Source organism: Petaurus breviceps, unplaced genomic scaffold (genome assembly GCF_028583685.1).
Source record: "Petaurus breviceps papuanus isolate PSGF00001 unplaced genomic scaffold, PetGlider_PUasm1.0 91133, whole genome shotgun sequence".
Taxonomy (NCBI): domain Eukaryota; kingdom Metazoa; phylum Chordata; class Mammalia; order Diprotodontia; family Petauridae; genus Petaurus; species Petaurus breviceps.
This window is the reverse complement of record NW_027187419.1, coordinates 63,978,280-64,003,111: the sequence shown is the minus strand read 5'-3', so window position 1 is coordinate 64,003,111 and position 24,832 is coordinate 63,978,280. Positions and strand designations below refer to the sequence as shown.

Genomic DNA, 24,832 nt, shown 5'->3' with positions numbered 1-24,832 from the left:
AAAAGCAGATTTAAGCAGGTATGTGATGCTGTTATAATGCCAGAATTCTCTTGGTTCAGGTTGGACTGTTGGTGGGAAAGAGGCACTTGGGAGTCATTAAATAATTAACAAAAGGAGTCAGGGAAGGTTTCCTGAGCTGTACCTAAAAGAGAGTGAGAGTTTCCAAGATGTTTAATGTGATCCACCACCAGATAGAGAGGTAATGGAGCCAGAGTGCAGATTGAGGTGATTTTGGGGGGCCTTGGCTAATGTAGGAATTTGTTTTGCCTCACTTTAAATATCTATTATGGATTTTATTGTTCTTGCTTTCTTGATGGGGGGGGAGGAGATGGGAAGGAAAGAATTTAGAACTGAAAATAAAATTGAATTAAAAAAATATTTTAAAGAAGACATTTACTTTGCCATGACACGGCAAGGATGTGTACCAAGAGACACTTGGTTTCTCTGGATAGGTCCTCTCTCCTCTCCATATAGAAATTTATCATCAGGCTAGGGTATGGTAAAGGATATGGTGGTCTTCAGAAGTTTACCAAGTCTGAGACATCCTAACTGTCCATGCCAAGGACTTCTTTTGGACCTTTAGATGACCAGAAAGCTAAATTGTGGGGCAAGTCTCAGGGACAGCTTTGTCTTCTTTTAGAGAAAGTTAATCTCTAAGGATTATGGGAAAAGGAGAGGCCTGGTAGAAGCTATCAAGGAATGTTGATAAATGTTAGTCCTATCACATGAGGATATGACAGATCGATCAATCAATCAACCAATAGGCATTATTAAAGTACTACTGTGTGCCAGGCATTGTATCTTCAAGTATTTGAAAGGTGATATGGAAGAGAGCTTAGGCTGGTTTTGTTCAATGGTTCCACTGCACAGAATGAGGGACAAAGGAAAAAAGATTTAGGATTGGTGGAAAGAAAAGCTTTCTAACATTTAGAATGATTGGAAAGTGGAATAGGCTTCAGGGAAAGGCTAAATGATCACTCATGGGGATCTCATAGAGAGGGTTCTGAGCCTGGTTCCAGTTCAGGTACCAGTTGGATTAGAAGGTTCCCAATCCCTTTCATCTCTGTGATTCTGCATTCCCACTGAAATAGCCAACCCATCGTTTCTGCCCAGGATTCATTCATTTCCACTTTTCCTCTACTTCTAAAAACCCTTCACTTCCTTCTAGGTACAGCTCAGGGGCTACCTCTAACAGGAAGCCTTCCCTGGCTAGGCCAGTAGTTATCAGTGAGTGCCCAGTCTTCTCCAAGTTAGCTTGCATTCACTTTTCTTTGTGCAAGTTCTGTTTCCATCCCCTCTTTCTGACAACCCTTCCACTCCTGCTTCATTCCCCCTTCTTGCTCCACACCATATACTCTCCTTTAGGGTAGAGACTGTTTGATTTTTGACTTTTTGTCCCAAGGGCCTCAAACACAGCTTGGCCATAATAGGCACTCAGGAAATATTTGTTGAATGTAATAGAATGATAATGTCTTTGGCTTGACACTAGGGAAAGTTTCCTACTTTAATTAAAAAAAAAGAACTCGAATTTTTTTTGCAGCAGTAAAGCAACTCAGTGGTTAAACCAATCAGTCCAATACAAGTGGCTTGTGCTTATTATTCAGGAGAATACTTTAAAAAGGAGGGGGGGAATGTTACAAACAGGAGGTGCTTTTTAATTGCATTGCAGGTGAGCAGAGGGAGGACTCAGGCTAAAAGGACCAAGAAGTAACTAAAATTGGTGGTTGAGATCCTTTCTTTCTCAGTGTCCTGGCTAGAAGACAGCATGAGGGTTCATATGAATGAAAAGTCATGAATGGGGGATTTCCAGAGTTGTGAGACTCTAAGTATATAGTGGTTTCCGGGGAAATTGACATTGGGTGAATGCTGGAAAGTTCCAGAATCAAGCTGGGTGGAGAGACTGGACATGAATTGGAAGTAGGAAACCTCATAGACTGCTAATGCCATGCTGAGAGAATGAGATACCCAAAGAGAAAGGAAACTTTGCCAAGTCATCAGATCTACAGGAATCCATCAGAGAGGAAGGAAGGAGGAGAAGGGGAGGAACAGCTGTCTTTCTACTCGTGTTACCAGGACCTTTCAAAGAATGATTCTGTTATTTTGGAGGGAATTTGACTAAAGGAAGATTTCTGAGCTCTTAGGGTGGGTGACTGTAACCATCCCATTTTAATAAAGGGCTTGGACCCAAATCCTTCCTCTGTTCTTTACTCACCATTGAGAAATCGTTTCTATATTTATTACTTTGTAAGCCTGATGCTTTCAAAGACATGGAGGGTCCTGAATGAGGCACGAACCATATTCTGATATTTCCAGGAGAGATTGTTGATTAGAGCAAGGAACCATGGAGATTATTATTAGAGAGAAAGTCTAAAGACTGAGCCCAGAGCATTTGTTAGTAAAATGTGAACTGCTTGAAGGCAAGAATTGTTTCATTTTTGTTTTTGTGTCTAGTACCAGTGCTGTCACATTTAATTATTAATTATTTTATATGTTTATTATATGCAATTTGTTACATATGCATTAATTATTTATTAAAAACTTGTTGAATTGACTGAAGAGGGATCTAAAGGTTCTACTAATACATAATTTGCACTTGTGACTGAAAAAGTTTCTTCTCTCTCCCTCTCCCTTTTCCTCTTTCTCTCTATCTCTCTCTTTCTCTCTTTCTCTCTGTCTTCCTGTCTCCCTCTGTTTCTCTGTCTCTGTTTCTCTTTGTATCTCTCTCTTTCGTCATCTTTCTATCCCTCTTTTTCTCTGTCTCTCTGTTTCTCTCTTTTTCCCTTTCTTCCTATCTCTATCTCCATCTCCATCTCTCTTTCTGTCTCTGTTCTCTCTCTCTCTCTTTTTTTCTCTGTCTCTCTCTCTCTCTGTCATACATACATACATACATACATACACACACACACACACATACACACACACTTGCTTTTGGGCTCTTTCTTTCCTCACAAAACAAATATGATGCTTTCCCAAGATTAACACAAGCCTGGGAGGGACAGTGGCAGTGAGAGATGAGACCCCCCTCTACCCCATCACAACCCCCCACCCCTGCACTTAAGGGTACAGCAGTAAATAATTACATTGCCCTTTTCAGGCACTGCTGTGCAGCTTCTGGGCGAAGCCGCTTGGAGTTCTGAGGTGATGGCGCATGGTCCGTGCTAGTCCGCACACATTTGTCATAACAGCTTTGTTTTCTGGTTTGGCTCATCTTTTGGATTCTACTCCCCTTGCAGTCAAATTCTGGGCTTTCAAAATTAAATATGTGACTGCTAGCCCTCGCTCATCTGGTTGAAGGGAAATCATTCTTATTTCTCCCATAAATCATGATCACTCCCCAGTCTACAAACAACATGAGAAACATATGACAAACAACCAAGCAGTCCCCAAGGAGAAAAACAACAATCAAGTTAAAGAGGTTCTTTGGTGATTTGGCTCGAAGCTGGGGGAAGGGGAGGGCTTCTGAGGGGGGTTTGGGGATTTTATATTCATTTTCATTAAGAGAATCTTTTGATAAGACTGTACTAGGAATATTTTTCCCCTGGGGCAAAACCAGTTGAACCAAATGGTAGGAGCAAGGATGAATTGCCCCAAATCCAGGGGTTAGGCTGGTAAATATTTAACAACCAGCTTGGGGGGGAGGATGCATGTAGGATATGGAGTAAATGCTCACACTGATCATTTAACAATAGACTCTTAAGAACTGTGTTTTGGAAGGGGGGGTTAGTTGTTTTTTGGAGGGGGGAATGCAAGGCAATTGGAGTTAAGTGACTTGCCCAAGGTCATACAGCTAGTAAATGTCAAGTGTCTGAGGCCACATTTGAACACAAGGCCTCCTGACTCCAGGGGTGAGAACTGTTTTGAGTTAGCTCCAGCACATCTCTGCCAAGATCAAATCTCGTTAGCAGCAAAACTTGGATTTGAACTCAAGTTCTCTGAAGCCAAATCTAATACCCCATTACCTCATTTTACAGATTTGGAAACTGAGGCTAAGAGAGGAAAAGTTATTTACCCTAGACTACACAGCTAGTAGTGTTGGGATATCTAGCAGATCTAGATCCCTGTCTTTAGGTATTTGAAATTCTGTTCGTCAAATGGAGGAAGGGATGGACTTGTATTTGGGGAAACAGAGCTGGATTTGGGCTTGGGGCAAGCCCAGAGTTTGCCTAGCATCTCCAAATGGCCAGGGCCTGTGTCAGGAGGGAGTAGGTTTGTTTCCCCTTCAATGAAGGCTCTTAAGTAAAGTCTTGTCACCTACCTACTTTTAGAGGGGATGTGTGTTTGACTTGATGTCCCCTTCCAGGGCTGATTCTGTGGCAACCTTCAGACCATGAGGAGGTGTCAGAGAAGGATTTCAGCGAAAAAATAGGCAGACACTTTTTAAAGTGTCATAAGAGAAACAAGACTAGAAACAAGAAGTCCAGGCTGAGAGAACAGAGGTCAGGATGAGGGAACAGATAACAGGAACCTTCATACATGGGTATAATCACCCTAGGAGGGGGAGAAGTGTTGAGTTCCCACAGTGATGGGAACTCAGGGGGCATAGCCTGGGTTAGGGTTAACCTGGGGCTAGATGTTATACCATGGCCTGACAAAGGTGTGGGGACATCCAGTTTGGGAGAAAGCATCCCCTTAGTCAGTGTATTCTGGCCCCATGAGAGGACTCTGCCTTCACATAAATAACTGGATGTATTTGCTTCCTTAGCACTGTTCTTCCATCGAGCTCAAGGCTTTTCATAAAAGCTGGGCATAGCAGGCTGTGAGAGAAGGTGAGTCTATCACTTTGGGGAGCCGTGGTGGCATCCTGAGGCCCTTGAGGTCCATTTAGTCAACTAATGTAGGGAAGCCAACTCTTCCCTAATGATGCCCTTCTACTGCATCCTTATAAATTTGTTACTTTACGATAGAGAGGCGTTGAAAAGCATTTATTAATCATTCTTTACAAGGCATTGCACAAAGTACTGGGGATACAAGTAGAAAAGACCCAGAGCTTGCTCTAAAGGAACTCAAATTCTAATTGGGGAAGACAATACATGAAGGAGGGTTCAGCTACAGGATGGATGAAAAATTCCAGACTCTTTTGGGGTCTGGTAGGCAAAGTAACAGGACAGATGGTAAGGACCTGTTGATCTCAGAGGGAGCAGTGCTGGGCAGATAGATGGACCCCATGACTCCACAGGGGAAGTGGGACCAAGGATTGAAGAGGAGGAGGACACTGTGTTAACTCAGGCAAATGTGGGGATGGGGGAGGGGAACGAGGATCTATATAGAGTGCCAGATGTCAGGGAGAACTAGAATCTCTGGTGTGGGGGCTTGCTGAGCCCTTTCACAGCTGCTCAGTATTTGATTATTATTATTATTATTAATATTAATTTCAGTATTATACCACACCTTTGGTATTCACCTGTTATCCAACTCTCACCTCTGGCTCCAAGAAGTTGTAGCATATGCAGTGGCCATGCAAAGCCCCAGAAAAACCATCCTGGCAGATGGGCTAAACTAGGATGAGGGTGACTGACAGGCCTTGAACCCATCAGGGAGTTAGGGGGATGTCTCCCTTAAGCATGTGAAGACTTCTTCCAGCAGAATGGTGGAAGAAAAAGAATTTGTTCCAACTGCCATGAAGGAGGCTGAAGCAGGCACTGTGGAGTGATCAGAGCTTGGTCAAGCATTGAAGATGCCAAGGTCATCATGCACCCTGGGTCATTGCTGGCAGGCTTAACTTTTGTCTTGCCACTGAACTCCTATGATTCTGCAAGACAGAGTGAGGCTGATGACTTTGCATAATTCTGCCTCACTTAAATCCAATTCACACACAAGTCAAGATATCACCCCATTATGTCATTAACCCTCTTTGAAAATGAAGGATGAACAACAACAGTAATAATAGCTAGCATCTATAAAACACTTTACAATTATTTTCTCATTTAATCCTCACAACCATGTAAAGTTGGGGCTATTACTTTCCCCTTTGGAGGAGAGGGAGGTTGAGGGAGGTTAAGTGGTTTGCCTGGGCTCACACAACTAGTAGATACCTGATAATGGATTTGAACTCAGGTCTTCCTGACTCTTTGTTTAGGGCTCTCTCCACTGAACAGAAATAAAACAAAACAAACAAATAAAAAACTGAACTTTGGAAAAAGTTACAAATTAAAAGAGATTTGAGGTGATAAGGGAGTATAATTCAAACAGGAATCAGCCTTTGCAAAATTAGAGAGATGGGAGATGAAATATGGAGTCTGGGGAATAGCTAATGGAAGTGGGTCAGTCAGGGAAAACTGGGGCTACAGGGATGGTACAAGTGGCATTCAGGGCCCAGTAGCCCAGATGGCAGTATATCCATGCAAGATCCTCTTGGCTCCACTCACTGTAACTACAGACCTGTGATGACTGAACAAGTCCCCACAACTCCAGAAAATAAGCCATTTACTCCCTACTCACCAGGAGTCTGAGGCCCATTATTACCTGAATTGCTCAAATCACCCTTCTGAGATCCATGCCTAGGCTAGTTCTCTCAGATGGTTAGAATAGGGCATTAGCAAGGCTCAGGTCCCAAATTTATCCCATATGCTCTAGTTAGCTCTTCATGGACAAAAACCTCTACTTCCACAGACAGAACCCTTGAACCAGGGGTGAGGAATCTGTGGCCATTTTGTTCTATGAAGTTTGGATTCAACCAAAGGGCCCCACTTGAGGACCTAGAGGGTCACATTGACCTGGAGGCTGCAGGTCCCCCACCCCTGCCTTAAAGGGATGCCATCCCTTTAATTTCCTTGAGGTGAGGGACTATTTGCTTTTGTCATTGTATCCCCAATATTGAGCACAGCACCTAGGATATAGTCTTTTCTAAATTTTATTTTTAGCTTGTGGAATAAAATAAGCATTTCCATAACATAGTCCAATAAAACAGATAATTGTGCAAGGAAGTAAATTATATAGTCTTTTGGTAAATGCTTGTGACTTGGTTAATATTGGCAGTTTTTTGCTGTTCAGTCACTCAGTGTCTGACTATCTGTGCAACCCAACTCGCAGATGGAGAGAAGGCAGTGGGGAAGGTTTATCACAATGAATGTCCCATCCATATGCCCCAGGCACCAACAGTGCATTGTTACAAAGCCTTATGGGGAAAGGCAGATTTGTACATTTCTAGTTTGTGTCAAATGTGTTATCCCAGCCCACAACATGCCTGAGTGAGGCTGAACCAGACTATACTGGAGTTCCTGTCTGATTTTGATGTGTGATGTGTTAAGAAAGGAAGGAAGGAAGGAAGGAAGGAAGGAAGGAAGGAAGGAAGGAAGGAAGGAAGGAAGGAAGGAAGGAAGGAAGGAAGGAAGGGAGGGAGGAAGGAAGGAAGGAAGGAAGGGAGGAAGGAAGGAAGGAAGGAAGGAAGGAAGGAAGGAAGGAAGGAAGGAAGGAAGGAAGGAAGGAAGGAAGGAAGGAAGGAAGATGTGTGGTTTTATAGGTCAATTTTCAGCCTGCAGAGATCCTCATGCGTGGTTTAGTGGTCCCTGTTTCTATGTGAGCTTGATACCACTGCTTTAGAGCATTCAGAGGGAGGATAGTGATCACACCACTCTGTGGACTCTGAATTGAGTGCCTGGTTTATTTCAATTGCCAATTTCTGAGTAGTACAAATTTTTAACTTTGCTCTGTTTCTTTAATGCGTAGTCTTTGGTCGCATTATCTGTCCTCCCCATCCTCAAATCTTCAGACAAGGAAAAGAGAACATTCGACTACATCAGTTTTTAAAATGGGGAGAGGGAGGGAGGAGGGCTTTCTGGCCCCTCCAGCAGGGAGATGGCACCAGGGACACACACTACGATTCTGAAAGCATGGTCTTCAGGGCAGATTGTTTGGCTTTCTGATTCCTCTGCAGTAAGGGAAGGCAGCCAACATCTTCAGAAAAGAGGACTATGATTTTTTCCCTGATATGACAATTATAACTCAGATGAAATATTGTTCTCTCTTTTATGGTATGCATTGTAAATAGTTTTCTTGTGAGGTAAATACTACCAATATTGGGGCAGCTAGGTGACTTAGTAGATGGAGCACCAGGCTTGGAATCAGGAAGACTCATCTTCCTGAGTTCAAATCTGACCTCTGACACTTCCTAGCTGTGTGACCCTGGGCAAGTCACTGAACCCTGTTTGCCTCAGTTTCCTCATCTGTAAAATGAGCTGGAGAGGGAAATGGCAAACCTGACCAGTATCTTTACCAAGAAAGCCCCAGATGGAGTCACAGATAGTCAGATATGACTGAATGAATGAACAACAAAAAACTGCTAATATCAACCAAGCCACAAGCATTTACCAAAAGACTATAATTTAGCTTCACATATGATTATCTTTTTATTGTACTATGTTATGGAAATGCTTATTTTATTCCTGTGCTCATTACTGGAGATACAATGACAAAAGCAAATAGTTCCTCACCTCAAGATAAATAACATGGTCTACCGTTAAAGAATCATTGTTGGGGCCAAAAGGTCTAGGCTTATAGAGCTAGTGTTGGAAAGCATTCCAGAGAATATCAACCCCCCTTATTTTATAGATAAGGAAACAGGAAGATTTTATAGCTAAGTCCACAGTCTCAGGGAGATCAAGAGCTTATCTAACATTAAAGTGTTTGGGCTGGGGCACAGGAGCTAGGGTCCTGTGCCCACTGCTTGTTCTTTGCCTGGGTCCAGTCCTAGGGAGCCTTCCTCTAATGAGAGGCATTAGATTCCCTGTTTACCTGCTTCTGCTCATTAATTTCCCTCTTCCCTCTCTTTACCCTAAGGATAAATTTTCTCAGTTTAGTTTATGGCTCATGTCCAGGATTTTCCCTTAAAGGGAGAATAAAAATGGTACTCAGACTACAATAAGAATCAGGTTTGAGACAGGTTCTTTATTGCTACACACAAAAGAAATAATAAACACAAAATACAGGACACATGAATAACTTCTAGTATGTGTCTGCTGGTATAAACAGCTGGAATTGGGCCATTCCTCTTATCAGTAGTTGGCCTTTCCAAGATCATTAGAATAGTTGTTGGGAACCCCTCTCCTGTTGCCATTCATCACTAACTTGTTGCCTCCCAGGACCCCCAGATTTCTTGAATTTACAAAGTTATCTCAAGTTTCCCATTTCTGGGTTAAATAATCATTAGCCTAAGGCCAGGAAAAAAATAAACATAACGGAGGCACCCCAAATTCAAACTTAATCTTGCCTAGGCAAGACATGTGCTATATGCTCATGGTCACATGGGGACCAGAGGCAGGGTGAAGGCAAGCTGTCCCTTTACCCACTCCCTTCTCCAGAATCTGTTCAAACCAGTCCTAACACATCATTGCTGGAAGAAGAAAAGCTCGAGGAGGGATGGTGGATTATTCCTTTTATATATCCACTGAGTCATAAGCTCCTCCAGATACCTGGTTTGGGTCAACCATGTGGGAGTGGAGGCCTTATGTTCTGACCATACATAACTCAGGGCTAGAGGGTTGGCACTTTGAGATGATGAAGGATCTTCCATTAGTTGATCAAAACCAACCATGACAACTCTGATTAGATGCCACTGAATGGCTTCCACAGTTCAAATAAAACTTCTATTTGTTGTTTGGTCATTTCAGTCATGTCTGACTCTTTGTGACCTCATTTAGGGTTTTCTTGGCAAAGATACTGGAGTGGTTTGCCAATTTCCTTCTCCAGTTCATTTTACAGGTGAGAAAACTGAGGCAAACAGGATTCAGTGACTTGCCTAGGGTCACACAACTAGGAAGATGAGTCTTCCTGACTCCAGGCCAATCATTCTACTGGACCACCTAGCTGTCCTTTACATAAATATACATAAAACATGCTAAGTAGATATGAGGTAACATTGGGGTAAAAGGCACTAGTGTCATTATCCCCATTTTAGAGGCAGCTGGTGGCACAGTGTATAAAGTGCTGGGCCTGGAGTTAAGGAGACCAAAGTTCAAATCCAGCTTAGACACTTGTTAGTTATGGGACCTTGGGCAAGTCACTTAACCTCAATTTGCCTCAGTTATCTCAATGGTAAAATAGGGATAAGGAAAGCTCCTTTCTCCAAGGAATGTGGTAAGGATCAAATGAGATAATCCGTTCTTTTTTTTTTATAACAACAAAAGTGCGTACTGTGTGCCCATACTATATAAATGCTTATTCTCTTCCTTTCTCTTCTACCCACTTCAAAGATGAGGAAACTGAGGCTTAGAAAAGTAAAATGACTTGTTCTCAGTCACACTGCTAACAAATAGAAAATATAGTCCTCAAATCCAGTTCCCTATATAGCAATATGGGTATAGGTCCTCTATGTTCTAGCATAGCATCTGACTTGGAAAGGGCCACCATCTTGTCTATTCTGCACCTGAACAGGAATCCTGTCATCTTCCTAACACATAGTCATCCGTGCTTTGCTTCAGGACCCCCAGTGCTGGGAACTGGAACCTAAGGCAGCACATTCTATGTATTTTATTCAGGGGTGGGGGGTAGTTCTAATGGTCAGGAGAGTGAGGGCCTCTAGTTGGTACAGTGGTTAGAGCTCCAGGATAGAGTCAGGAAGCCTCATCTTCCTGATATCACATCTGACCTCAGTCACCTCCTAGCTGTGTGACCCTGGCCAAATCACTTCATCCTGTTTGCCTCAGTTTCCTCATCTGTAAAATAAGTTGGAGAAGGAAATGGCAAACCATTCTAGTATCTCTGCCAAGAAAACCCCAAATGGAGAAATGACTGAACAACAAAAAAATTGTCAGGAAGTTTTTCCTTAATGTGGAAACTAAAATGGTCTCTCTGCAACTTTTATTCATTGCTCCTAGTTTGCCCTGTCAAGACAAGCAGAACAATCTGACCTCATTTCCGCATATCCCTAACCCTCAAATACTTGAAGCTGGATATGCTTTCTTTTCTCTAGCCTAAAACTCTCCAGTACCTTTAAACCAGTCCGTATACTGTACTATCGACCTGTAGGCCTGGTACACCATGCTAGCTGCCCCCTCTGGGCCCTCCCAAATGCATCACTACCTCCTACAAAATGTGGTACCCAGGATGCAGAGCGTTCAGACCGATAGAGTACAGCAGGACCACCAGCTGCCTATTCCTGGAATGCAGGGTTGTATAGGCACTGGGGGCTTCCTTAGCACCGTGGTGACTCAGGTGGTCCTTACAATCTACCAAATCTTTACAGATGAGCTGCCATGTAGGGGGCAGCAAAGGATAAGACAGAGTGCTGGGTGTAGAATCAGGAAGACTCCTGTTCAAATCTGGCCTCAGACACTTTACTGCATGTGTTATTATGCAGCTGCTTCAACTATTCCTGACCCCACTTGGGGTTTTCTTGGCAAAGATACTGGAGTGGTTTGCCATTTTCTTTTCCAGTTTAATTTACAGATGAGAAAACTGAGGCAAAGGATAAGTGACTTCCCCAGGGCCACACAGCTAGTGAGCATCTGAAGCTGGCCTGGAGCTCTATCTGCTACATCACCTAACTGCCCTACTAATTGTATTATCCTGGACGCGTCATGATCTCCATCTCCCTAAATTCCCTAACTGTAGAATGAAGATAATAAAAGCACCTACCTCCCAGCATTGTCATGAGGACCAAACGAGATGATATCTATAAAGGACTCAATGTAGTGCCTAGCACATAGTAGGTCTCATATAAACACTTGTTCTCTTCCAATTCCCCATCCCTTCCCACCTAGCCATGCCTTCCCCATCCTAAAACCTGCAAAGCTGAGTTTTTGAACCCACATGCAAGATCTGAATCCGTAATATAGCAGCACATCCTATATTCTAGACACTGACTTGATGAGAAGGAAAAATGGAAATTTATTTTTTCTCCCTTAGGGTTTTCTCTCTCGTTTTGAAAGATAAGTTGCTGAGAGACCTTGGGAGCTCCTTATCAGCTATTGTTTTCACAGACTCCCAAGGAGCTAAGTCAGAGGGGGGAGCCTGGAGGGTAATAAGAACTGACTGCGTTGGTCCCAAAGCTTCTGACTTCTCAACTTTCTTGCTTCTATTTACAAGTAAGAAAAGCAAAAAACAAAAACAAAAACCCAAAAAACAAAAAAACCTTCAAAGGAGGTGATTAAGCCTAAGAACAAGAAGGAAAACAGATTAGCCAGCAGAGCCTTTGCTGGGTGCCAAGTAGGAAGTTAAAAACACAAAACAAATGGAAACCACTTTGTCAAGCACTTTAAATGGCATATGGCTTGTGGTGGCTGTGGCTGGTTAGAACCCTACCAGTGCTAATGAGGTCAAGACCACAGCTTAATTCCCTGCTGGGGCCAGTTAACCTTGCTCTTTTTCTATGACAATACATCTGACCCTCAATCTTAATCAGCCTCTTTGAAAATGTGTTGTCTTTGTTCAGTCATGTCTGACTCCCCCTGACCCCATTTGGGGTTTTCTTGGCAAAGATACTGTAGCAGCTTGCCATTTCCTTCTCTAGTTCATTTTACAGATGAGGAAACTGAGACAAACAGGGTGAAGTGACTTGCCCAGGGTCACACAACTAGTAAGTGTCTGAGGCCAGATTTGAATTCAGGAAAATGAGTCTTCCTGACTCCAAGCCCATTGTTCTATCCACTGCACTATATAGCTGCCCAGCTCATTTTACAGATGAGGAAACTGAGCAAAACGTATACACTGCTCATAAAAAAGATGTGTTGATGAGGATGAGCATCACTACTCTTAGCGGCACTATTTCCAGGGATGATACCACCTCCCTTCTAAACATCCAAGTTCCATATCTCAGAGTTACCTTCAATTCTTCCCTTTCTATCACCCCCTCCTTCGTCTTCTACATTTAATCTAATCCAAACACCTTTCAAATCTTCCCTCTCCTTTCTACCAGCCTAGTTCAAGTCTTTTCTGTAATGTCTCACTTGTATTGGCCTTATTCATTGGTCTCCCTCCTTCAATTTATTCTGCCGTTTAGTTGATAGAGTACTGGGCTTAGAGTTAGGAAGACAATTTCAAATCCAGCTTCACACACTTATTAGCTGTATGACCCTGGACAAGTCACTTAACCTCGGGTTGCCTCAGTTTCCTCAACTATAAAATGGAGATAATAACAGCATCTATCTCACAGGATTGTTGTGAGGATCAAATTAGATAATATTTGTAAAGCGCTTAGCACAGTGTCTGAAACATAGCAGACCCTTAATACTCCCTCCCTTCCTCCCTTTTTTCCTTCCTCCCTTTTTTCTCCTTCCTTCCTTCCTTCCCTCCTTCCCTCATTCCCCTTCTCCCTCTCTTCTTCCTTCCTTTCCTTCCTCTCTCCCCTTCCCTTCTTCTCATCCTTTCTTCCCTCCTCTGCCTCTTTCCCTCTTCCTCTCTTTCCTCTCCTTTTCTCCTTCCTTCCTTTCTTCCTCCCTCCCTCCCTCTCATCCTTTCTTCCCTTCTCTCCTTCCTTCCCTCCTCTCCTCCCTCTTGCCCTCTTTCTTCTCCTTTCTCCTCTCCCTCCTTCCCTCCCTCCCTGCCTCCTTCCTTCCTCCCTTCTCTGTTCCCCTCCTCTCCTCCTCCCTCCCTCCTTCTCCTCCCTCACTTCTTTCTCTACTCCTCCTCCCCTCCTTCTTTCCTTTCAGCCGATTTATGTATGCTACTCTAGTCCCCTTCATATGCTCTATGTCCCAGATAAACTGAACTCCAACCATTCAGCAGTTTCGTTCTATCCTTTCCCACTCATGCTCCATACCTGGAATGCTTTTCTCCTGCCTCTTTGCCTGGTGAAATCTCCCCTTTTCTTTAAAGCCCAGCTCAAGTGCTCCCTCCTCCAAGAATCTTGGTTACTCCTATTCCCCCCAAATAGAAGTGGATTCACTATTTACCAAGCACCTGCTCTGTCCTAGCACTGGGCTAAATACTAGAGACACCAAGAGGAAGCCAAGCTCTGCCCTTTGGACTTGCTTGAGTCATTTTGTTGGGGCCTCACCTATGAACTTACTATTGGATAACTCTTGCGTAATTATACCTGCCAAACTTGGCCCTGAAGAAGGGATGGAAAAATGCACCCTGCCACCCTGCCTCCGCCTCGGAAGAGAGGACTGTGGGTGTGAACTCTGCAAATACTTGTGCAGGCTTGGTGATGGGATGAACTCCTCCCCACCTTCCCCCTTGCTATGCTTTGCTAAGTATGAAAGCTAATTCTCTGGGTGGGGAGGGGAAGAAGGGAAGTATTTGAAAATTAAAGTAATTTAGAAATAAAAGGTATCAATAAAACATTTAAGCATGTTCCGGCTTCCATCATCATTTTAAGTTCCTTGAGGATAGAGACTTGGCCTTGTACCATCTTGTTCCCTAGCACCTAGCTTAGTACATTGTAGACATGAAGTGCTAATAAATGTTTGTACAATTCGATAGACAAGACTAAGCATCTCATGTATATTGGGCATCAGATAGCTGCTAAGGCAAGATGAAAAACAACCAGCCTCTATCCTTCAGAACTTAATCTCCTGAAGGCAGGCAGACCTACAGTGAGGGGGTTTGGGGGGGGGGAACCTGGAGATACACAAACAAATGTAATAAAGGGAGACTGTGATAGAGGCAAAGGAAAAACCCAGACAGAAAGTTCTAGGAAAACTCAGCATGGTGGTGAACTGAATTAAATCCTGACACCCTAAAAAGCAGCTCCAAGTATATGATTTCCTGATGGGCAAATATAATGTGTTTTGCAAACACACACACACACAGACTTTATCCCAGTTTTACTTCTACTTCCCATCTTACTAATGAGGAAACAGAGATGCACACACATACATATGTATGCATATACACATATACATGCATGTATGTGTACATCTAATACCGACATGTGTGTATATACATATATGCACATATGTATGTGCATATGAACCCTAGTTTCCACATATATATCCATCCATCCATCCCCATCCACAATATACAATCTGGTCTAGCCATGACGGCCTTCTTGCTGTTCTTCCTAGACAGCGTTCCATTTCCCACCTCTGTCTTTGCACTGGCTGTCTCCCTGGACAGCCTGAAATGCACTCCTCCCTTACCTCCACCTCAAAGAATCCCTCCTTTCTCTAACACTCAAGTTCTGCCTTTCCTGACCTCTACTCCCAGGTCCTAGTGCTCTCCCCTAAAAATTACCCTGTGTTAATTTCTTTCTTAATCTGTGTCTGCTTTTGGAGGTCCATGTTGTCTCTCCAAGAGTATATAAGCTCCCTGAGGGCGGACTCTGATTCTCCTTTTGTCTCTGCCACTCCCATGCCAGCATTGTGCCCAGCACATAGTAAGTGCTTAATACATCTTTTTTTTTTTTGGCTCTTTGAAGGGCAATTGGGGTTAAGTAACTTGCCCAAGGTTACATGGCTAGTTTTTTTTTTTTTTGTGTGGGTGTTAAGTGTCTGAGGCCAGAACCGATCCTCCTGACTCCAGGGCCAGGCTTTACTCCCTGCACCACCTAGCCACCCCCTAATGAATACATCTTGATTGATAGGTTGATTCAAAGAACAACATTAGGATTTGACCCTAAAGGAACTCATCACTTCAGGGGAACCTAGCCTCCCCCTAGTTATGAACAAGCCAATCATCACAGAGCTCACATTATCTCAGAGGCAGAAGGGAAACTCAGAGGCGTCTAATACAACCCATCCCTGGAAAAAAAAAAAAAACCCAAAACCCTGGCAAGCAATCATCTGAGCTCTTTCTGAAAATTTCCAATGAAGCAAAACCCATTATATTTGGAGACAGCCCCTTCCACTTTTGTATTGCTCTAATTACTGGAAAGTTTCCCCTTAAATCAAGCCTAAATCTGTCTCTACAACTTCCACCTTTTGGTCTTGGTTCTGCCCTGGGCCAGACAGAACAAGTCTCATCCACAAGACAGCCTCTCTCATACTTGAAGGCAACTATTATTAAGTGCTTCTTAAGTCTTGTCCCCAGGCTAAACATCCCAAATTTCTCCACCCAATCCTTGAATCATGAGACTTCTAGGCCCTTTGCCATTTAAGTCATCACTGCCACCACATTTGTTAAAGTTTGCCTACATCCTTGTTAAAATGCAACCCCCATAGAGGTACTCCAGGTGTGGTCTGATGAGAACAGAGTTCATTCAGGTGGTACCCTTTACCCGCTGTGTTCTGTACACTAGGCCTCTCTTAATGTACCCAGGGTCTTTTGGGGTTCTATCTCACAATGTCTTAATGACTTAATGGAAATATATTCCTGATACTGCTAGGTTTTCTTTACTAGGCATTATTCTCAGCTATTAAAAGTCAGAGGAACTTGGTAGAGAAAACTGAAACTTCTTGGGGAAAGAGGACAAGATCAAGTTAAATTTATCAATCATGCCTTTTTTTTTTTCTCTCCGTGAAAGGAAGCAGATTGGTGTAGTGGACAGAGAAATGGACTTTGAGTCAAGAGTTCTGATTCTAGCTGTCACCTCACAGGAAGGGGAGAGAGGTTACAAGTATTCCATAAGCCTTAAGGTACTAGAGATATGTGTTAGGGGGAACAATAGCTCACATTTATACAGTTCTTTAAAGTTCACAAAAGGCTTTACAATTATCCCTTCCACATCATGACTTTCCCCATTGCAGTTTCGATATATTGTAGGTTGGCATAAGAAATTAAATGGGAATTTGGGGGGAGTTTTGTGGAAGCCACAGACAGCATACAAAGGCCAGCAGACACGGAAAAAGTTTAGAAACTCAGAAATGCAGGACTGTGGTGGTCACTGAGTCCAAACCCTTTATGACAAAGGCATTCTGGTAGACTCTGGCTTCACGTGAGGAAAGGCCAAGTCCTTATATGATTTCTTAAAGGAAAATGAAGGTGAAGGGTCTTCCTCTTTGGATTTTATGCAGATTTTCCAGATAACAGGGGTGCTGTACCCCTAACCTCCACAATGAGGAAGGGATAACTGCATTTATATCCATGATTTCATTTGATCTTCAGAACAACCCTGTGAGGTTGTTTATTCCCATTTTACTAATGAGGAAACTGAAGCTCATAGCTATTAAGTGCCTTACCTAGGGTCTCATAGTTGGTTTCAGAGGCAGAAATTTACACTCACCAGAGAGTTTAACCCCTTCCTTTTATAGATAAAGCAACTGAGTCATAGTGGCATGAAGCGACTTGACTAGGGCCACACTTACAAGTGTTTGAGGCAGAATTTGAAGGCAGATCATCTTAGCCCAGAGGCCCATGCCATAACATACATTATGCTATGGTGCATCTCAGGAAACTGCCAGGCAATCACAATATTCCCCCTCCCACCCCTTCAATTATTCTTCACTCTGTTTTTCAATGTATCTCAACATTTGAAATGTTTTTTCTTAATCACTCAGACATGGAGGATGCTTCTTCATGCTGAGGTTTGTCTAAGACACAAATTGGGGTTTGCAGCTAGGAAGAAGGAAGCTATTAGAAAACAGGTTACCTCCAGTATACTTAGAGTGTCTGCAGGGATTGCCCTTTATTGCTTTCTGGATGGGCAGTTTTTTCACAGTGTGCTCTGAACAGAATCTAATTTATTTATGACAAAATGCTCTAGTAGGACATACAGAAGATCTGACATGAGGCCTGGCAATAGCAGCCAATATTTAGGGACTGTACCTGGAAGGGCCAGGGAAACTGAATGGGCCATTTCTAGAAAGACTCACGTCTCCATCCAGCTTACCTGACTACAACACCCAGAAAATGCTCGATTCCTTGAACTGAAGCTTGCCAGCTCATCACAAAAAGCTCACAGTCTTCTTATTGAGCACAAGAAGATCCAATTTAATAAGTATTTGTGAAATGTCTATTACATGTAGAGAACTGGCAAAGGTAGCAGGGGGAAAGCATTAAAAATGTTCCCTACTTTCAAGAAACTTATAGTTTCATTAAGGAGTCAAGTCATAAATTCATGAAGCATTTGACTAATATTACAAGACAGTATAAACCTAAATGGAATGGAAAAGACATTGAATCCTATGGGTTATTTAATGGTGGGAGAGATCTCTGCAGAGTGGAGTAATTTGGATAAACAAAGTGGTATAGTGGAAAGAATTTGGAATCATAGAAACATAGATTTAAAATAGAAAAGAAGAGGGACAGGCCAGGAAGCAACAGTGCAGGGTAGGCCGGAAGGAGGCCTGACCAACAAGGGGGGCAAGTTGTGCCACGAACCACAAGGGCCACTACCAGGCCTTTCACCAAAGGGCTGGGACTAGAAAGAGCAAGGTAAGAACCAAATGCAGGGCCCTTGTCCAGGACAGCAAATACTGCTGGGACTACCACTCCATAGCCCAGAATTTTTTTTAAAAAGCCCCTATCAGGACCTCTAAGGACCAGGATGGCAGAGTGAACCCAGCCTGCTTCAAACCCCCCCCCCACACACACACACACAGCCTGAAAACATAGTAACTCTTGCCCCAGGGCAAAACCCTCAACAGTATAGGCTTAGGAACCCTAGAGGAAGGGTGTGGCTAGGGCCCTGCCTCAAAATGGGTAGAAAGCAGACTACAAAGACTCTGGAGTCCTACTATCCTCAGAGGGAGGAACCAAACTCAAAGGGAAACAATGTGGACTCCACCCCCACAGCTGAAACATCAACAAGGAATAGGTCCCAAGCACAGAAGCTCTCCTAGATGAGCTCAAAAGGAATTTTGAAAACCAAATGAGAGAGATAGAAGACAAAATGAATAATTCTTTTAAAATCAAAATTGCAGAATTAGAAAAACGTTATAATGAAAACACCTCCTTAAAAAGAAAAGTGTATGATAAGGAAAAAGAGCTCCGAAAACTAACCAAGGAAAATGATTTGCTAAAAACCAGAATCAACCAAATTGAAACAAATTGAAAAAAAAACAAAAGGAACCAAGAATTAGTCAAACAAAACAACAATAATGAAAAATTATAAAAAAGAGGTAAAATATCTCAATGGAAAAAAACTGACCTGGAAAACAGATCCAGGAGAGATAACCTGAGAATCATAGGCCTACCAGAAAATCATGATGAAAAAATGAGCCTGGACAACATTCTCCAAGAGCTCATTAAGGAAAACTGCCCTGAGATACTAAAACCTGAGGGTAAAATAGAAATTGAGAGAATCCACTGGAAACCTGCTAAAAGAGATTCCAAATTGAAAAGTCCTCGAAATGTTGTAGCCAAACTCAAGAACTACCAGGTAAAAGAGAAAATACTTCAAGTGGCCAGAAAGAAACAATTCAAATATCGAGGAACCACAGTGAGGATTGCACAAGATTTGACAGCTTCTACACTGAAAGATCGAAGGCAGTAGAATTGAATTTTCCGCAAGGCAAAAGAGCTCGGGTTACAACCAAGGATCACCTTTCCAGGGAGACTGAGCATATTCTTCCAGGCAAAGAGATGGTCATTCAATGATATAACAGATTTCCAGACCTTTCTGATGAAAAAGCCAGAGCCCAATAGAAAATTCAACCTCCAATTACAAGTTGCAAGAGTGACATAGAAAGGTAAACAAGGAAAACACACACACACCCTGTTATTTAATAAGAGCAAACTGTTTATAGACAAGTAGAGGGTATGAGTATAAATTACACAAAATGACAATTAAAAAAATCTTATTAAGGGCTACAAAGGGACTGCAATGGAAGAAGAGGAATGAATGAAATGGAAAAGGGTAAATTATGCCACACAAAGAGGTATAAAAAAATATAACAGAGGAAAAGAAGGTAGGGAGATGAGTATTATATGAGCTTTTCCCTCATTGGTTCTGGTGCAAGGAGGGAATAACAATCAGTTAAGCATAGGACTCTATGGAGAAGAGATGCAAAATGTATCATATTAGAGGGAAAGAGGGGAGGGAGAGGAGTTTCCCATGGGATTTGTTCCTGTCACTCTTGGTTCGAAGAAGAAACAACATACTTCATTAAGTATAAAAATATCCTACAGGCAGTAGGAGGGGAAAAGGGCTCCAAAAGGGGGGGGGTTTAGCAGGGAGGGAAGAAGTAAGGAGGAAGGGGAAGAAAAGGGAGGGGGGTTGAAAAGGGAACACTGAGGGAGGAGGTAGTCAAAAAGAAAACTATTAAGGAGGCAAAGGGAGAAGGGGTGAAAAAATATAAGCATTAACAGGGGAGGGAATAGGATGGAGGGAAAGAAACAGATAATAATCATAACTGTGAATGTGAATGGAATGAACTCTCCCATAAAACGGAGGTGGATAGCAGAATAGATTAAAAATCATAATCCTGCAATATGCTGTTTACAAGAAACACATCTAAAACAGAGGGATACACACATGGTAAAGGGAAAAGGCTAGAGTAAAATATATCATGCCTCAGCTAAAGTAAAAAAAGCAGGGGTAGCAATCCTTATCTCAGATAAAGCAAAAGCAAAAATTGATCTAATTAAAAGAGATAAGGAAGGAAACTATATCCTGCTAAAAGGCACCATTGAGAATGAAGCAATATCATTACTTAACGTATATGCACCAAGTGGTATAGCATCCAAATTCCTAAAGGAGAAGGTAAGGGAATTAGAGGAAGAAATAGATAGGAAAACTATACTAGTGGGAGACCTTAATCTCCCCCTCTCTGAGCTTGATAAATCCAACCTCAAAATAAACAAGAAAGAAGTTAAGGAGGTGAATAGAATTTTAGAGAGGGTAGGTATGACAGATCTCTGGAGAAAACTGAATGGGGATAAAAAGGAATATACCTTCTTCTCAGCAGTACATGGCACATACACAAAAATTGACCATGTACTAGGACATAAAAACCTCACAATTCTGGGCAGAAAGGCAGAAATAATAAATGTATCATTCTCAGATCATGATGCAATAAAAATCATATGCAATAAAGGGCCATGGAAAGACAGAATAAAAACTAATTGGAAACTAAATAATTTAATCCTAAAGAATGAGTGGGTCAAACAAGAAATCATAGAAACAATCAGTAACTTCATTCAAGAGAATGACAATAATGAGACAACATACCAAAATTTGTGGGATGCAGCAAAGGCAGTTCTTAGGGGAAGTTTTATATCCCTGAGTACATACATGAATAAATTAGAGAAAAGAGAGGTAAATGAATTGGGCATACAATTGAAAAAGCTAGAAAAAAAGTTGAAAATCCCCAATTAAATACTAAATTATAAATACTGAAAATGAAAGGAGAGATTAATAAAATTGAAATTAAGAAAACTATTGAATTAATAAATAAAACTAAGAGCTGGTTTTATGAAAAAACCAACAAAATTGATAGACCCTTAGTCAATATGATTAAAAAAAAGAAAGAAGAAAACCAAATTATGAGCATCAAAAATGAAAAGGGCGAACCTACCACCAATGAAGAGGAAATAAAATAATAATTAGGAATTATTTTGCCCAGTTGTATGCACATAAATTTGACAATCTTAGTGAAATGGATGAATATTTACAAAAATATAGGTTGCCCAAATTAACTGAAGAGGAAGTAAATTACTTAAATAACCCCATCTCAGAAAAAGAAATCAAACAAGTCATCAGTGAACTCTCTAGGAAAAAATCTCCAGGGCCAGAAGGATTTACTAGTGAATTCTATCAAACATTTAAAGAACAATTGATTCCAATACTCTATAAACTATTTGGGAAAATTAAGTGAAGAAGGAGTCCTACCAAATTCTTTTTATGACACAAATATGGTACTGATACCTAAATCAGGAAGAGACAAATCAGAGAAAGAAAATTATAGACCAATCTCCCTCATGAATATAGATTCAAAAATTTCAAATAAAATATTATCAAAAAGACTACAGCAACTTATCACAAGAATAATACACTTTGATCAGGTAGGATTTATTCCAGGAATGCGAGGATGGTGTAATATTAGGAAAACCATCAGTATAATTGATCATATCAACAATAAAACTAGCAGAAACCACATGATCATCTCAATAGATGCAGAAAAGGCTTTTGACAAAACACAACATCCATTCCTATTAAAAACACTAGAAAGAATAGGAATAAATGGAGCCTTCCTTAAGATAATAGATAGCATCTATTTAAAGCCATCAGCAATTATTATATGTAATAGGGAGAAGCTAGAAGCATTTCCAGTAAGATCAGGGGTGAAACAAGGATGTCCACTATCACCCCTCTTATTCAATCTTGTACTAGAAATGTTAGCAGTAGCAATTAGAGAAGAAAAAGAAATCAAAGGAATCAAATTAGGCAAAAAAGAGACTATCTATCACTTTTTGCAGATGATATGATGATATACTTAGAGAATCCTAGAGAATCAAGTAAAAAACTACTTGAGACAATAAATAAATTTGGCAAAGTTGCAGGATATAAAATAAACCCACATAAATCCTCAGCATTCCTGTATATCTCTAATGAAATTCAACAGCAAGAGATGAAAGAGAAAACCCATTTAAAGTTACTGTAGACATTATAAAATATTTGGGAATCTACCTGCCAAAACAAACCCAAGACCTATATGAACACAACTACAAAACACTTTTCACACAAATAAAGTCAGATCTAACTAATTGGAAAGACATCAAGTGCTTGTGGCTGGGTCAAGCTAATATAATAAAAATGACAATTTTACCTGAATTATATAATTTAGTGCCATACCAATCAGTTTACCAAAAAATTACCTTATAGAGCTAGAAAAAATAGTAACAAAATTCATTTGGAAGAACAAAAGGTCCAGAATATTGAGGAAATTAATGAAAAGAAATGCTAGGGAAGGTGGACTAGCTATACCAGATTTTAATTTACTATAAAGCAGCAGTCCTGAAAACTACTTGGTACTGGCTGAGGAATAGAGTAGTGGATCAATGGAATAGATTGGGTACATGAGACTCAGCAGTCAATGACTATAGTAATCTACTGTTTGATAAACCCAAAGACCCCAGTTTTGGGGATAAGAACTCACTATTTGACAAAAACTGCTGGGAAAACTGGAATATAGTACGGCAGAATCTGGGCATAGACCATTACCTAACACCATACACCAAAATCAAGTCTAAATGGGTACATGATCTAGGTATAAAGGCTGATACTCTAAGCAATCTGGGTAAGCAAGGAATAGTTTACCTGTCAGATTTGTGGAGAGGGGAAGACTTTATGACCAAATAAGAATTAGAGGGCATTATAAAATGCAATATGGATAATTTTGATTACATTAAATTGAAAAGCTTCTGTACAAACAAAGCCAATGTAATCAGGATTAAGAGGGAAGTGGAAAATTGGGAAATAATTTTTATAACCTATGTCACTGATAAAGGACTCATTTCTAAAATATACAGAGAATTGAGTCAAATCTATAAGAATACAAGTCATTCCCCAATTGATAAATGGTCAAAGGATATGAACAGGCAGTTTACAGAAGAAGAAATTAAAGATATTTATAAGCATATGAAAAAATGCTCTAATCACTATTGATTAGAGAAATGCAAATCAAAACAACTCTGAGGTACCACATCTCACCAGTCAGATTGGCTAAGATGACAAAACAGGAAAATGACAAATGCTGGAGAGGATGTGGACAAATTGGAACACTAATTCATTGCTGGTTGAGTTGTGAACTGATCCAACCATTCTGGAAAGCAATCTTGAATTATGCCCAAAGGGCTATAAATAATTTCATACCCTTTGACCCAGCAATACCACTTCTAGGGTTGTATCCCAAAGAGATCATAGAATTGGGGAAAAGACCCATATGTACAAAAATATTTATAGCAGTTCTTTTTGTGGTAGCAAAGAATTGGAAATTAAGAGAGTGCCCATCAATTGGGGAATGGCTGAACAAGTTGTGGTATATGCATGTTATGGAATACTATTGTGCAATAAAAAATGAGGAGCAGATGGACTTTATATTTACCTGGACAGGCTTATACGAACTGATGCTGAGTGAGAAGAGTAGAGCCAGGAGGAATTTGTACACAATTACAGACACAAGGTATGTGTGATGACCAAGTTTGATAAACTGGACTCTTCTCAGCAATGCAGGGTTATAAGTCAACCCCAAAAGACTCGTAATGGAGAGAGATGTGTACATCCAGAGAAAGAACTGAGATTGAACCAGATTGAAGCAAACTGCCTACCCTTTTTCTTTTTCTTGTTTGGTTTTGTTTCTTCTTTCCTATTCTTCATTCCATCTGTTACAATCCTTCTTTATAACCTGACTAATGCCTAATGTGAAAGTATTTGCAGATACTATACTTGATTGTATGCTGCCATGGTGGGGGGGAGCGGGGAGGGAGAGAAAATTTGAAACTCAAGGAATTGTGGTAATGAATCTAGTAAACTAAAAGTAAACAAATTAATAAAGACCAAAAAAATAAATAAATAAAATAGAAAAGGCCTGTGGTGGTCACTGAGTCCAACTCCCTTGAGGTAATGCCCATTCAACAAATAGGCCTCTTTAAGAAGTGAGTCAAGGGATGGCCCCTTTAATTAGAAAAAAGAAAATCAAGTAACCTCGGGGTTACTGTTCCAAAGAGTTACCATTGACATTCACACTAAGTGAGTACTTGAAAAGGCCTTAGCCTAGAAGAGCCAGGGTCTCTCGTTGCATCCTGAGTCATCTCCAGTCATCCTGATGAACATCTGGTCACTGGAACCAAATGGCTCTGGAGGAGAAAGTGAGGCTGGTGACTTTACACAGCCCTCCCTCCCTCAAATCTGAGTCAACTGCAAGACATGTCATCATTTACCTGATGCCATGGTCCTCTTCGAAAATGAAGGACAAACACAACCTATGAATAGACCAAACTGCTTGAACGGTAACCCAGTTAGTTGATTAAGTCATTTCATCCTCTCCCTCTCCCTCTCCTCCTTCTCCTCCTCTCCAAAGGAAGGTAAATTTTGATGGCCAGAAGGTGTCCACTTAACTTGGAGCTTACTGGGTAG

General features: G+C 41.3%; 2 long non-coding RNA genes across 2 annotated transcripts in view; both read right to left on the bottom strand.

Moving 5' to 3' along the window:
- Positions 1–24,832, bottom strand: part of LOC138154800 (uncharacterized) — a 46,763-nt gene that overhangs the window by 5,520 nt on the left and 16,411 nt on the right. The gene's annotated exons all lie outside the window — the stretch shown is intronic.
- On the bottom strand, positions 4,909–13,906 carry LOC138155050 (uncharacterized). The gene is made up of 2 exons (XR_011166745.1): positions 13,694–13,906; positions 4,909–5,749 (listed from the first exon to the last, which is right to left on the bottom strand). It is a non-coding gene; the product is annotated as an uncharacterized lncRNA (long non-coding RNA).